The 13,269-nt window shown below is 43.8% G+C and overlaps 1 pseudogene; it reads left to right on the top strand.

Annotated features, from left to right (window-relative positions):
• Nucleotides 1-1,139: 1,139 nt before the first annotated feature.
• LOC109275222 (60S ribosomal protein L21-like) lies at nucleotides 1,140-1,644 on the top strand (annotated as a pseudogene).
• Nucleotides 1,645-13,269: the final 11,625 nt, after the last annotated feature.

Here is a 13,269-nt window from a genome sequence, read left to right as displayed (position 1 = left end):
ATATTTAGTCTTTGTCTATTTCTGGAACAGCGCTCCTAAAACCCCTGGAATTTTCTAAGAGATGAGAGTGCTAAAGGAATCTTTTGTTATGTTAATGAGGTAACTTTTAGAAAGCACCTAAGGATGGGGGCTGGCTGAGAGAACCAACTGGGCCATCAGTCCCCCTGCTTCCTGGGAGGGGAGAGGAGGTGGAAGGTGAGCTCGGCCACCAGTGGCCAATGATCAATGATCCAATCAATCATACCTAAGTAATGAAACCTCCCTTAAAACCCCAAAGGAGAAGTTTCCGAGAGCTTATGGGCTGGTTGAAAACATGGATATTCAGGGAAATTGGTGCTTCCATGGATCATGGAAAGTCTGTGCCCTTTCCCCATACCGTGCCCTATGTACTGCTCCCATTGGGCTTTTCCTAGAGCACAACTTTTTTTTTTTTTTTTTTAACGTTTTTTTAAAATTTATTTTTGAGACAGAGAGAGACCGAGCATGAACGAGGGAGGGTCAGAGAGAGAGGGAGACACAGAATCTGAAACAGGCTCCAGGCTCTGAGCTGTCATTACAGAGCCCGACGCGGGGCTTGAACTCACGGACCGCGAGATCATGACCTGAGCCAAAGTCGACGCTTAACCAACTGAGCCACCCAGGCGCCCCGAGCACAACCTTTTATAATAAACCAATAATCTAGTAAGTAAGCTGGTTTCTTGAGTTCGGTGAGAGGCTCTAGCAAATTAACTGAACCCAGGGAGGGGGTCATGAGAACCTCTGATCTATAGCCAGTGGGTCAGAAGCACAGGTGACAATGTGGACTTGTGATCAGCATCTGAAGGTGTGTCTTGGGGGGGGGGGGCAGTCTTGTAAGAATCTGACACCATCTCCAGGTAGATGGTGTCTGAATTGAGTTGAATTGCAGGACACCCAGCTGGTGTCAGAGAATTGCTTGGATGTGAGGGGCGGGGGGGAGCCCACATGTCAGAATCAGTACCAGAATTGTTAGTTCGTGTTAGAAATGGAGCTGGTGATCCAAAGTGGGATGAAAGTTAGAACTATGGGTAGACAACACAAAATGACTAGAGACACTCTTATCAGGAAACTTATGTCTGAAGACAAAAAAAAAAAAAAAAAAAGAAAGAAACCCAGGAACCGCCATCTTCCGGTAATTCACCAAAATGACCAACACAAAGGGAAAGAGGAGAGGTACTCACTGTATGTTCTCCAGGCTTTTCAGAAAACATGGAGTTGTTCCTTTGGCCATATCCATGCGAATCTACAAGAAAGGTGATATTGTGGACATCAAGGGAATGGGCACTGTTCAAAAAGGAAAGCCCCAAATGTTACCATGGTAAAACTGGAAGAGTCTACAATGACACCCAGCATGCTATTGGCATTATTGTAAACAAGTAAGTTAAGGGCAAGATTCTTGCCAAGAGAATTAATGTACTTGTTGAGCATATTAAGCGCTCAAAGAGTCGAGATAGCTTCCTGAAGACTGTGAAGGAAAATGATCAGAAAAAGAAGGAAGCCAAGGAGGAAGGTACTAAGGTTCAACTGAAACTCCAGCCTGCCCCACCCGGAGAAGCATACTTCCTGAGAACTGATGGAAAGGAGCTTGAGCTGCTGGAACCCACACTCTATGAATTCACAGCATGATAAACGTAAAAAAATAACGACCTCAAGACTGTAAAGATGTTTCTCTTAATTGAGTAGTAGTGTGGTGTCCTCTTCCCCAAAGAAATATTTAAAGCCAACTTTGATTGTGTCAAAAAACAAAAACAAAAACAAAAACAAAACCCCAATACAAATAGTAAATCCATATAGTGCTTAATCCGTGTCATGGATTGTTTAGACCCTGAAAACATTTTACTCATTTCGTTGTCATAATAACTCGATGAAGGAGTAAGGAGGTAGTACTGTTATCCCCATTTTACTGAGATAGAGCAACGCAAAGTTCCCTACTTTAGATGACCCAACCGGAAAAAGAGTTGCTCCATTCAAATGCAGGTGGTGTGGGTCTTAATGCATGCCAGTAGCCACTGCCTTCCTCTGGCCCTCAATTCTACAGTGAAAGATTTAAAGGTTTTAAATAAGAACAAAATTAACCATGAAAATTATTTATTATGGAATTATTAACGCCTGTATAAAAGTAGAGAGACGACTAGGATGGGTTCCATGTACCCCTCACTCAGGTTCAACATTGACCAACTCATGGCCAATCTCTAGTGCATCTACCCCCCATTCACTCCCTCCTGCTCTCGGAATATATTAAAGCGAATCCTAGAAATCATATTTTCATCCACAAATATTGCAAAGTGCATCTCTAAAAGAAAAAGACTTCTTTTTTAAAATTTTTTTATGTTTGAAGATTTTTTTAAGTTTATTTTGAGAGAGAGAGAGGGAGAGAGAGAGAGAGTGCATGCATGTGTCACCCACACTGTCAGCCCAGAGCCTGACACATGGCTCGAACTCACAAATTGCAAGATCATGACCTGAGCCGAAATCAAGAGTTGGTCTCTTAACTAACCGAGCCACCCAGGTGTCTCAAGGACTTCTTTTTAAAAGTGTAACTAGAATACCATCATCACACCTGAAAAATGGACAATGATCTCTTAGCTCAATCAAATATCCAGGCACTATTTGAATTTCCTTGATTGTCGCAGGGATTTTTCCTCCAAATAGGATCCAGATAAGATCATTGCAATTACTATCTTTAATTGTAAGCTACCCTTTTCTCCTTGCAATTTATGTGTTGAAGAAAGCAGATCCTGTGTCCTATAGTTTCCCACAGTATGGATTTTGCTGATTCCATGCTGCCCCGCCTCCCCTCCCCCCACTCCCAGAATCGTTGAAGACATTTTCCTGTCTTCCATATTTCTTATAAGTTGGGAGTCATATCTAGAAGTGCAATCTTCTTCTAAAGGTAACCAGGCAGGTTCTTTTTTACAAGTGATTTTAAACCTCTAGGTTTAAAATATTGGGGTGCCTGGCTGGCTTAGTAGAGCATATGACTCTTGTTCTTGGGCTTGGGTCAGCCCCACGTTTGGTGTAGGCTCAAAATAAAATCTTTAAAATAAATACAACACAATAAAAATTGATGTGTTTCCATCCAGTGCAGCCAAGGGAAACTCTTCCATTTGGCTCTTGGGTCCTTTTGACACCACTTTCAGTTTCGGTAGCTTCCTTGCTTTCTACATTGACTAGAATGTTCCAGGTTCACTCTATTGTATATATTGCCTTTAATGATAGTCTCCATATTACTCTTTTTCAATTAGCTGATCTACAGCTAGAAGGCATGGTTATTAAGGTTTCCTGGATTCATCTTCTGCTTTTACCTGGTTTGCTATATGACCTGGGCACATTACTTGGCTTTGCCTCAGTTCCCGCATCTATAAAAATGAGGGCCATAATAATTGCATTTACCTCAGGTGTTGCTACAAGGATAAACTGAATTAACATATGTAAATCACTTAGATCAGTACCTGGCACGCAGCAAAAACTCAACAATTGTTAGTAATTATCATTAAGTCTATTAAGACTGCTTTCAGTATATCATCCTGAATTTTTTTAAGTTTGACATACTTGTGATCATACTTTATATTGATTTGTTTCCTTTTATTTTCCCACAAACCTAACAACATAGGCATTTCGTATCATTTAACAAATACAAGTTCTCGCTCTCTCTTTTTTTTTATTTTAAACAGGGAGAGCTGGAGCAGGGGAGAGGGGTGGAGGGGGAGAGGGGGTGAGAGAATCTCAAACAGGCTCTACCCTGGTATGTACCATAATTTATCAACTTACATGCTCTCTGATAAAGATCAGGTGATTTCCAGTCTTCCCCTATTATAAATAATACAGCCGTGAATATCTTTGTGAACAGAAGTTTGTTTTCCTTTTGTGCTTACACTTCTTTACTATAAATTTCCAAAAGTGGGATGACCGTATCCAAGTTATGACCAAACCTATTTCTCAGTGGTTTATACTGATTCATATTTACCTTGAGACTTTAGCACGGTTTACAAAAAATGTTCATAGACGGCCAAATATTTTTTCATGTTCTTTTACAAAATCCAGTGACGAAAATAAGCCATTTGCTGAATGGCTGAAAAAGAATCGGCTGGCTCTATTAATAAGAGACGGAATAATATGGTCACAATCTCCGGGCGGCCATGTGCGACAGCGTCAGCCTGGCCTTGGAAGTCAAACTGGTGGGGGGTGGGGGGGGGGCAGGGAGGTGGGGAATGTGACTGCCACAGCCTTCATTGTGGTGGGAAAAAAAAAAGAAAAGAAAAAAAAAACCCCACCCAGCACTTTGAGTAATCTAGTAATTGGGTTCTGCCCTCTTCTGAGCTGACTTGAGACCACAGTCACGTGAAACAACCACCAAAAGATGGTTAACAGCTTCAGCAAGTGTGACCTGGGCTTGAGGAGTGTCAAGGTGCTGGGAGGGGAAACAACTGACCTTTCAGGGCCCCGCTGCCCGCTCTCCAGCGTGGCTGCCAGGTGACCGTGGCTGAAACCGGACCCATGGCCGCCCTGCCCAGCACTAAGCCCTTCTGCAGATGTCACCCCTGGAGGAGGGGCCTCCCGGAGGGGGGCAGGCTATGCAATTCATCCGCCCACAGGAGGTGTCACTTTCGAATTCACACCAAGGCTTTTGTGTGTGCCAGATGTGACCCTGATAATCCTTCCCAGTTAGGAGCCTTAAACTTGACAAGAGCGGGAGAGTGCTTAACTATTGCTTCCCCACCCTCAGCTCCTTGTGGAACTTTCCATCCTGTGAAATTTGCTTTGTGGATTCCGGACACCAGTGTTTAAACGTAAGGTGACTGGTCCCCAAAGGCTGGGGACCCCAGTGTGCACTGCCTGAGCCACTCACTCCTAAAGCCCGCTAAAGCCCCCTTCCACATGGTTACCCCCTCGCAAATAGCTATCTTAATGTAGCTGATCTTGCAGCCTGATGGTTAAGCCACAGAAAGTAAGTCAGAAAAATGTGCGGTTGAATTCTGCCTTCACTAGTCATATCTGCATGATCTTCTGTTCCTCCTCCTCGGATGCAGGTAATTAAAGCTCCTACCTTCTGCCTTGCACTGTTGTGAAGACTAAATGAGGTCCTGCACACAAAGTGCCTGGCATGTTCGAAGTGCTCAGTAAACGTGAACTCACACTGTCACTGTGCATTTAAGCCACTTCCCCCCCCCCCACCCCCCTGCTTCCCCACTGCCCCAATTTTTGGTACGCAGCGGGTTTCTTCCTTTGTGATGGGGATAGTTTTGTTTCTCTTTGTTCCACAGTCTTGGTTCTGGCATTTGCATGTCAGTGTAGCAGGAATGGGGGGGACCCCCCAACTCCCCCTCCCCCCCTACTTCTGAAATGCACCTTCGTGAGCGACTTCTCTCCTGGTCTCCCAAGTGGAAGTCCGCCCCTCTCTTAGGCATCCAGCACTGCGAGCATGCACAGTGAGTCAAATGGATGAAATGTTCCTGTCAGCACTCACTCAGGTCAATTGGTTCTCGATATTGGAAGGGAGAGAGAGGGAAGAAGCAGGGCGTTCTGTGCCAGAGTCCTGGCTCGCGAGCTTCTAGTCCTCTGGCAAAAGCAGAAGGTGCATAGCCCCACCCAGGCTGGGGGAGACCCCTCCCTGCCACCATCTGTTTAAAATTAAAATGTTGCCATCTGCCAAAAAAAGGTTTGGACTTCCCCACTGCACCTCTTGGCTTCTGTCACAGAGGGAGTCAGAAGAGGAGGAGGGCTACATGACAGCCAAACCATCCTTCCATTCCAGGAGAAAAGGCCAGATCCAAGCCCCGCAGTAGAGTAGCGGGGCAGAGGCCTAGAGTCAGAAGACCCAGGTCCTGTCCCCGTCCCGTCATTAGCTTTGTGAGCTGGGCTTGACTCTTCGTCAACAAGTGGATGTAAGCACGGGGGACTTGACTCTGCGTGCCACCTATGAAGCATCTTTTCCAAACTATTAAATGTGAATTGAATCAAACAACTAGATCGAACTACCAGTTTACAGGAAATACAGGGGATAGAGGAACATATTAAATGACACTACAGCAAAATCCAAAATGTGAGAAATTTTACAGGGTGAACGGCTTCATTTCTTCAACAAAAGGATGACAGGGGAGAGAAAGGACCTTAAATATTAGAGATTTAAGAGACTTATTAACCAAATGCAATGTGTGGACTATTTTTGGTTCCCATGCACGCGAACCAACTGTCAGAATACATTTATGGGACAATCTGAGATATTTGAAAAGTGTTTGGATATTTGATATCAAGTAATTATTGGTATTTTCCTTAAATATAACACTATCATTACAATTATGTCAAGAAAGTTCTTTTTTAGTCCTTTTAGTCAGTTCTTTTAATCAGACACTCTTGATTTCAGCTCAAGTCATGATTCCAGGGTCATAGGATTGAGCCTTGCATTGGGCTCCTCACTGAATGTAGAGCTTGCTTAAGATTCTCTCTCTCTCTCTCTCTCTCTCTCTCTCTCTCTCTCCCCACCTTCTCTCTGCCCCCTCCCCCACTTTCACACACTCTGTCTCTAAAAATAAGAAATAAAGAGTCCTTTTTTTCTTAGAGATTTTAAATATCAAAGTATTCACAGATAATGGAAGGATGGTATGATACAGAAACAATATGTATGAGATTTACTTCAAAATAATCTAGTAGAGGAAGATGGGGGATAGATGATGATAGATGATGGGGGATAGATGATGAGATAGATGATGGGGGATAGATGATGAGACAAGATCTATCTTGTGTTGATAATTACTGCAGCTGTTCAAAGGATTCATGGGAGTTCGTTATAAGAGTCTCTCTGATTTTGTGTATGTTTGGAATGGTTCATCATGAAAAGTTAAAGAGTGCAACAGAATGTGGGCTCTGGAGAGAGGGAGAGTTGCCTGGTTCTACCTATTATCGGGCCAATTAACCTTTGACTCAGTTTCTCCATGAGGACAACAATATCACCTGCCTCATAGGATTGTTGTAGACACAAGGAAAGCACTAGTGCCCTTTCAATGTTAGCTGTCATTATTAATAAAATAAGAGTTTTGGACTAATTCATCTCTATGGTTCCTTCCAATTGAGAGAGCATCTGATTCCAGCCTGTTTCTATCACATCTTGGCCCTCTTTATTTTCTCTACTCCTCCTTGTTCACCCTTCTGGAAACTCTACCTTCCTCTTGTGCTCACTTCCCTTTGCCCGGGGCATCTGGACACTTTACCTGGGTGGCCAGGTGTCAGTTCCATAAGGCATGTTGGACGGATTCCTGAATTGGCAGGTGGAGGTTTCTGATTTCCTCACCTGCCCACTCACTGCCTGGCTCTGTTTCTAGTAGCTTCCTGTCACCTGGAACAAGAGCTCAACGCTTCAGGACGCAGGCAGAAACTTGGGATGGAGAAGGATGAGCAAGGATGCAGTTACATCCTCACTCCACCTCCTCAACCTCCACACTCCTACTCGGGGAGGGCGTAGTGAGGGGCAGAAAGGGAGGTGCCCATCCTGTCTCGGCTCTGTCCTTCTGGCAGTGTGGGCAAGCCGTGGTAATTAAGAGTGCTAACTCTACGAGCTCCTGGGTGGCTCAGTCGGTTAAGCATCAGACTCTTGATTTTGGCTCAGGTCATGATCTCAGGGTCGTAAGATCAAGCCCCACATCAGGATCTGTGCTGACAGCGTGGAGCCTGCTTGGGATTCTTTCTCTCCCTCCTCCCTCTCTCTCTCTCTCAAAATAAATAAATAAACTTAAAAAAAAAGAGTGCTAGTCCAGAGCTGGACTGCGGGGGGTTGAAGTCCTGGCTGGCTCTGCTTTTGTATTAACTGTCCCATCTAGGACCTCTCTGTGGCAGTTTCCTCACTGGTAAAATGGAAACAGTGATAGTACCTGCCTCATGGGATCACTGTGAGGACTAGATTGAACAACACTTGGCACGCAGACGGCGCTCGGCACTTGTTGGCTGTTGTTACCGTCTTTATCATTGCCATCATTTTGCACAATGCGCTTTGAGAGCTCAGTCGTGTGCCTGGCACCTCACTTAAGGCCTGCTTTCGGACCTGCTGAATTCCCACACCGGCTCTGGGGTCCACCACCAGGAGCTCAGGCCAGCACTGTGTCCGGTGGGTGTGGCACAGACCAGAGTCACACAAGAGGAAACGCTGTGTTACGCCCTTCCTGATTTCGGGTCTCTCCTTCACGCTAAGGCAATCTGGGGCTAAGACTCTTCCAGAGATGAACCTGGGATGGGATGGACCAGGGAGAAGAGAGGAGGAAGAGCAATGGCCTACGGAGGGTCACATTTTGCGTGTGCGGTAGGAGAACTTCCCCAGAAAGACCAGTGATGGAGGTTCAGTTAGGAATATCCTGGCTTCTCCCTAGTCCTGTCGAAGAAAACATTACTCTGTGCTGGCTACGCCCAACTCCTCATTAGAGGTGCCTTGAGCCATGAGGCCGTGGGTCAGGTGGGGGCCCATTGTTTGGTGCCTGGAGCTCCTAGTTACCCTCCTCTGTGGAGTGGCAGCTAACACCTCAAAGCTTTTGGCTCTGAATCATTACTCAGCATTGGCTGGAGCCCAAGAAACATGCAAAACAAGGATGGAACCCAAGAAATGTGGAAAATAAGAATAATGAGAAGCAACAAGAGGCCAGAATCACGAAGGTAATAGCCCTGTGGAAAATAGGCCCTTGGTCTGAGCTTGCTGGGGGCGGGGAGGGGGGGGGGGGGTTGATGTAGGCACCCAGGGCCTGGGGTTCATCTAGTTCCTGTTATCATCCCTCAGAACACAGAGCATGACATTTAGTCACTGGGCTCCCCTAAGGCATCAGATCTACTTCCTGACTTGAGACCCCAAGCTAATAAATACGCATTCCTACCCATCCCTTTCCTCTACCCCCACTCCCCCACACCATTCCCCACCCCAACCTCCCAAACTATAAAACTGCAGGCTGGGAAACTTGTAAAGACAAATAGCCCTTGTGCTCCCTCCTCTGGGTATTGAGAAAGATCTGGAATAGAATTAGCTTTGTGGGGATTTCCAGGTGCTGAATCCCTCGAGCATGTTTGAACTGAGCTTGGCTGTTTTCACCTGCCTGACGAGGGGTGGGCCAAGCCACACCCGGTCGTGCCAAGTCCTGGGTCCAAAGTGTTTGTGACAGTGTTTCAGCAAAGATGTCAGGCCAGACTTAACTGAAACAAAGGTGAAATGATTAACAGCCACAACACCCAAAGCCCAGCTCTAGTGATAAAACTTTTACTTTAGTGTATCTTCCGAAGTGTAGGTAGAGAAAAATCTGCCTCTGAGTAAAAGGAGCATGTGATTTTGTGTAATTTGAGTGTTGGGATCTCAGCATCAGTAAGTCAGGTGTGTCTATGAGCGGGGAGAGGGTGGTGAGGGAGTTTGGTCTGTAGCACAATAGTTGGAGAAAGTTTTTTCTGCCTTGGACTTTATAAAGACAAAGGACTTGTTGAAAATAACAGAATCCATTCTCCATAATGAGAGCCATGTTAGACTTAGTATACATAAAGTATATGTGCAACGTATTATGAAGCGGGGGGTTTCAAACTGCCTCCCACTTTCCATAGTATGCCCAAGCAATGCAACACTTCCTCTGTATGGCTTTGTTCTCAATTGAGGAATGGGAATGTGAGGCCCCAGCACTTCTGGAAATGGAGAGGACACTTGTACATCTGAAAAATAATGCTACACACTGAATTGTGTCCCACAAAAAAGGTAAGTTGGAATCTGATAAGGGATTTATATCCAGAACATATAGCAAACTCCTAAAACTTAACAACAACAACAAAAACAAACAACCAATTCAAAAATGGGCAAAAGACTTGAATAGACATTTCTCCAAAGAAGATATACAATTGGATAATAAGCATGTGAAAAGATGCTCATCACTCATCATCAGGGAAATTCAAATGAAAACTCAATGAGACTACCTCACACTCATCCAGACAGCTGCTATCAAAAAGAAAGAAAGAAAGAAAGAAAGAAAGAAAGAAAGAAAGAAAGAAAGAAAATAATAAGTGTTGGTGAAGATGTGGAGAAATTGGAACTCTTACACACTGTTGGTGGGAATGTGAAATGGTACAGCTGTTGCTAAAATAGTTTCAAAAATTTAAAAATAGAATTACCATATGAGCCAGCAATTTTACTTCTGGGTATATACCCAAAAGAATTGAAAGCAGGTCTTAAAGAGATATTTGAGCACCTAGGTTCATTGCAGCATTATTTACAATGTTTAAAACATGGAAACAACCCAAGAGTCCATCAGCAAGAAAAAGGATTAGCAAAATGTAGTGCACGCACACACACACACACACGCACACACATACAGTAGAATATTATTCAGCCTTAAAAAATATTATTCAACATGTTCAGCAAATATGCTCCAATATGGGTGAAATTTTAGGACATTATGCTAAGTGAAATAAGCCAGTCACAAAAGATAAATAGTGTATGATTCCATTTATGTGAGGTACTTAGAGCAGTAGTAGAATGGTGGTCACCAGGGCTGGGGGAAGGAAGGTATAGAGGTCTAGTGGGTATAGAGTTTCAGTTTTACAAAATGGAAAGTTCTGAAAATGCAAGGAGGTTATGGTTGTACAATAAGATGAATGTATTTAATATCACTGAATTGACACTTAAAAACGGTTAAGATGGTAACTTTTATGGTATGTGTATTTTACTACCAAAAAAATAAGAGGGAAAAAAAAAAGAGAACAATCTTCTCTAAAACTTTATGGTCCCAGGTAAATACCATGAGAATAAAAAAATGTAGACTATGCTTTTTCAAGTTGTTCATGTTCAACATCAGAAATCTTTATTAATAAACAGTAAGTGGTGCTATACTAAATAAATAAATAAAATCTTGCTTTTGATATTTTCATTTAAAAGGCTAAAAAAACCCCAAACACCCAAATTGTGTGTTACTATTAACGCTGACCATAAGGGGCAAGCTTTAATTTAAATAAATTCTTTAAACTTTAAAAAAAAGATATTTTGGGGTGCTAATCCCCAATTCCTCAGAATGTGACCGTATTTGCACATAGGGTTTTACAAAGGTAATCAAGTTTATTTTTCTAATTTTATTTTACACGTTTATTTATTTACTTTTGAGAAAGACAGAGAGACAGAGAGCATAAGCATGGTAGGGGCAGAGAGAGAGAATCCCAAGCAAATTCCACATTGTCAGCATGGATCCTGATGCGGGACTTGAACTCACAAGCCATGAGATTATGATCTGAGCTGAAATCAAGAATCCTTCATTTAACCGACTGAGTCACCCTGGCACCCCTGAAAAGGTAATCAAGTGTAAATGAGGTTGTTCGGTTCGGCCCTAATCCAGTATGACTGGCGTCCTTACAGAAAGTGAAATTTGGACACAGACAGACATAGAGGAAAGACAACATGAAGAGATGGAGAAGTTGGCCACCCACAAGCCAAGAAGAGAGGGGCCTGGAACAGATCCCTCCCTCACAGTCTGCAGAAGAAAGCAATGCTACAGACACCTTGATCCCAGACTTCTGGCCTCCAGGACTGTGAGACAATTCCTTTCTGTTGTTTAAGCCACCCAGTCTGTGGTACTTCATTATGGCAACCATAGCAAATCAATACAAGCAACAATAAGTAATTCTGTGATGTACCCCTCAGCTGTCTCCTCAGGGCCTGTCTGACCAATGGTGTGGAGAATCTTGGGGGTCTCAGCTCTGTCTCCAGTCCCTCCTCATGAAGAACCATTGTAAGCCCATGACTAGTGGGGCTGGGGAGACAGTCTACATTTGTTGGTCTGACTGGAGTCCTTCCCTCAGTCCAGAGAAGCTGTGGCCCAGGTGGTCTGACCTACACCGGACCTTCCATTACTCATGTTTCAGCCTGGCGTTTCTACTCACAGATAGTCCCTGGTCTTCCTCTCCTGGGAGTGACCTGGGTTTGACCTCCTTCGGTCTTCAGTGCCTGGTGACAATGGAAAAAATGTGAAAGTTCCTTTGGTGGAAGAACCTTACTTGGAGATTGTGTTGAAGATAACCGAAGATAACCCGGGAATGGTCACTAACCATCCCCCGAGTGACAGAAACAGACAATTACTGCTTAGACATTTGCCCTACCATACCATTTGGTTTTACTGGACATCGAGATGGAACAACTAGCTGTGACTGGCACAGAATCCCAGGCTTGACATACAGCCACCATGGCTGGTTCCATTTTAGTGAGGGACCCAGGTTTCCGGGGCAAGCCTATCTGACTGAAGCCTCTATTGCTTTAACTCTTTTGGATTTCCGGTCACACTGCCACCATTTGCAGATCAATACCTAGCACCAGGCAAGAGGGGGATGGTTGAGCAAAGTCCACTGCCACTTTCAGAAAAGCAATTCAGAATGCACTATAAAACTGCAGATAAATAACATGAACACACACTTGCATTTATTTGTATTTTCATAAGGAAACATAGGTGAGAAGACAAAATAAGAATGATCACCAACAAAGGAGAGAAGGAAGTGGGGAAGAGGGATGAAGGGGCAGGAGGTAGTGACATCTCAGGTATACTGTGCTTTGGAGTTCTGACTTTTGTTCTTGTTATTTTGTTCATGTATTTTTTTAAAATTTTAAGTGTTTATTTATTTTCGAGAGAGAAAGAGGGAGCATGAGTGGGAGAGGGGCAGAGAGAGGAGACACAGAACCTGAAGCAGGCTCCAGGCTCTGAGCCGTCAGCACAGAGCCTGATGATCTGAACCGCAAGATCACGACCTGAGCCAAAGTCGGACACTTAACCAACTGAGCCGGCCAGGCGCCCCTGACTTTTGCTCTTTTTAGAAAATGTTTTTTCATTGAGATATAATTACCATACAGTGTTATATCAGTTTCAGGTGTACAATATAATGATTCAATAAGAATTCTGACTTTTGGATCTTATGCATGAATTACTCATTAAAAATAAATTTTTAATTAAAAAAAGGCACTACTGAAAAGGCCCCCAGAGCCCCACTTTTGTTTCTGAAATAGACCCTATGTAATTTGTTAAACATGATCTTCCTTTAAGTGCTTGCCTTACCCTATATTTTAAAATGGTGACAGTCTGTTTTTGTTTGGCATAAGTGAGAACCTGTAGAACATGTTGGTGATAATGCCAGAATGGGCATTAAATGCGAGAGTAGGATTTGGAAGACTTTGACCTCATAGCTTGGACTTCATAGGAAACCTGAGTGGCCTTGGGCGAATCACTTAACCTTTCTGTTCCTCAACTCTTTATATGCAATTCCAGCTTA

This window comes from Panthera pardus, unplaced genomic scaffold (assembly GCF_024362965.1).
Source record: "Panthera pardus isolate Hobbes unplaced genomic scaffold, ASM2436296v1 HiC_scaffold_13, whole genome shotgun sequence".
NCBI lineage: Eukaryota > Metazoa > Chordata > Mammalia > Carnivora > Felidae > Panthera > Panthera pardus.
Note: the sequence above shows the minus strand (reverse complement) of the source record. Positions and strands in the feature narration are given on the sequence as shown.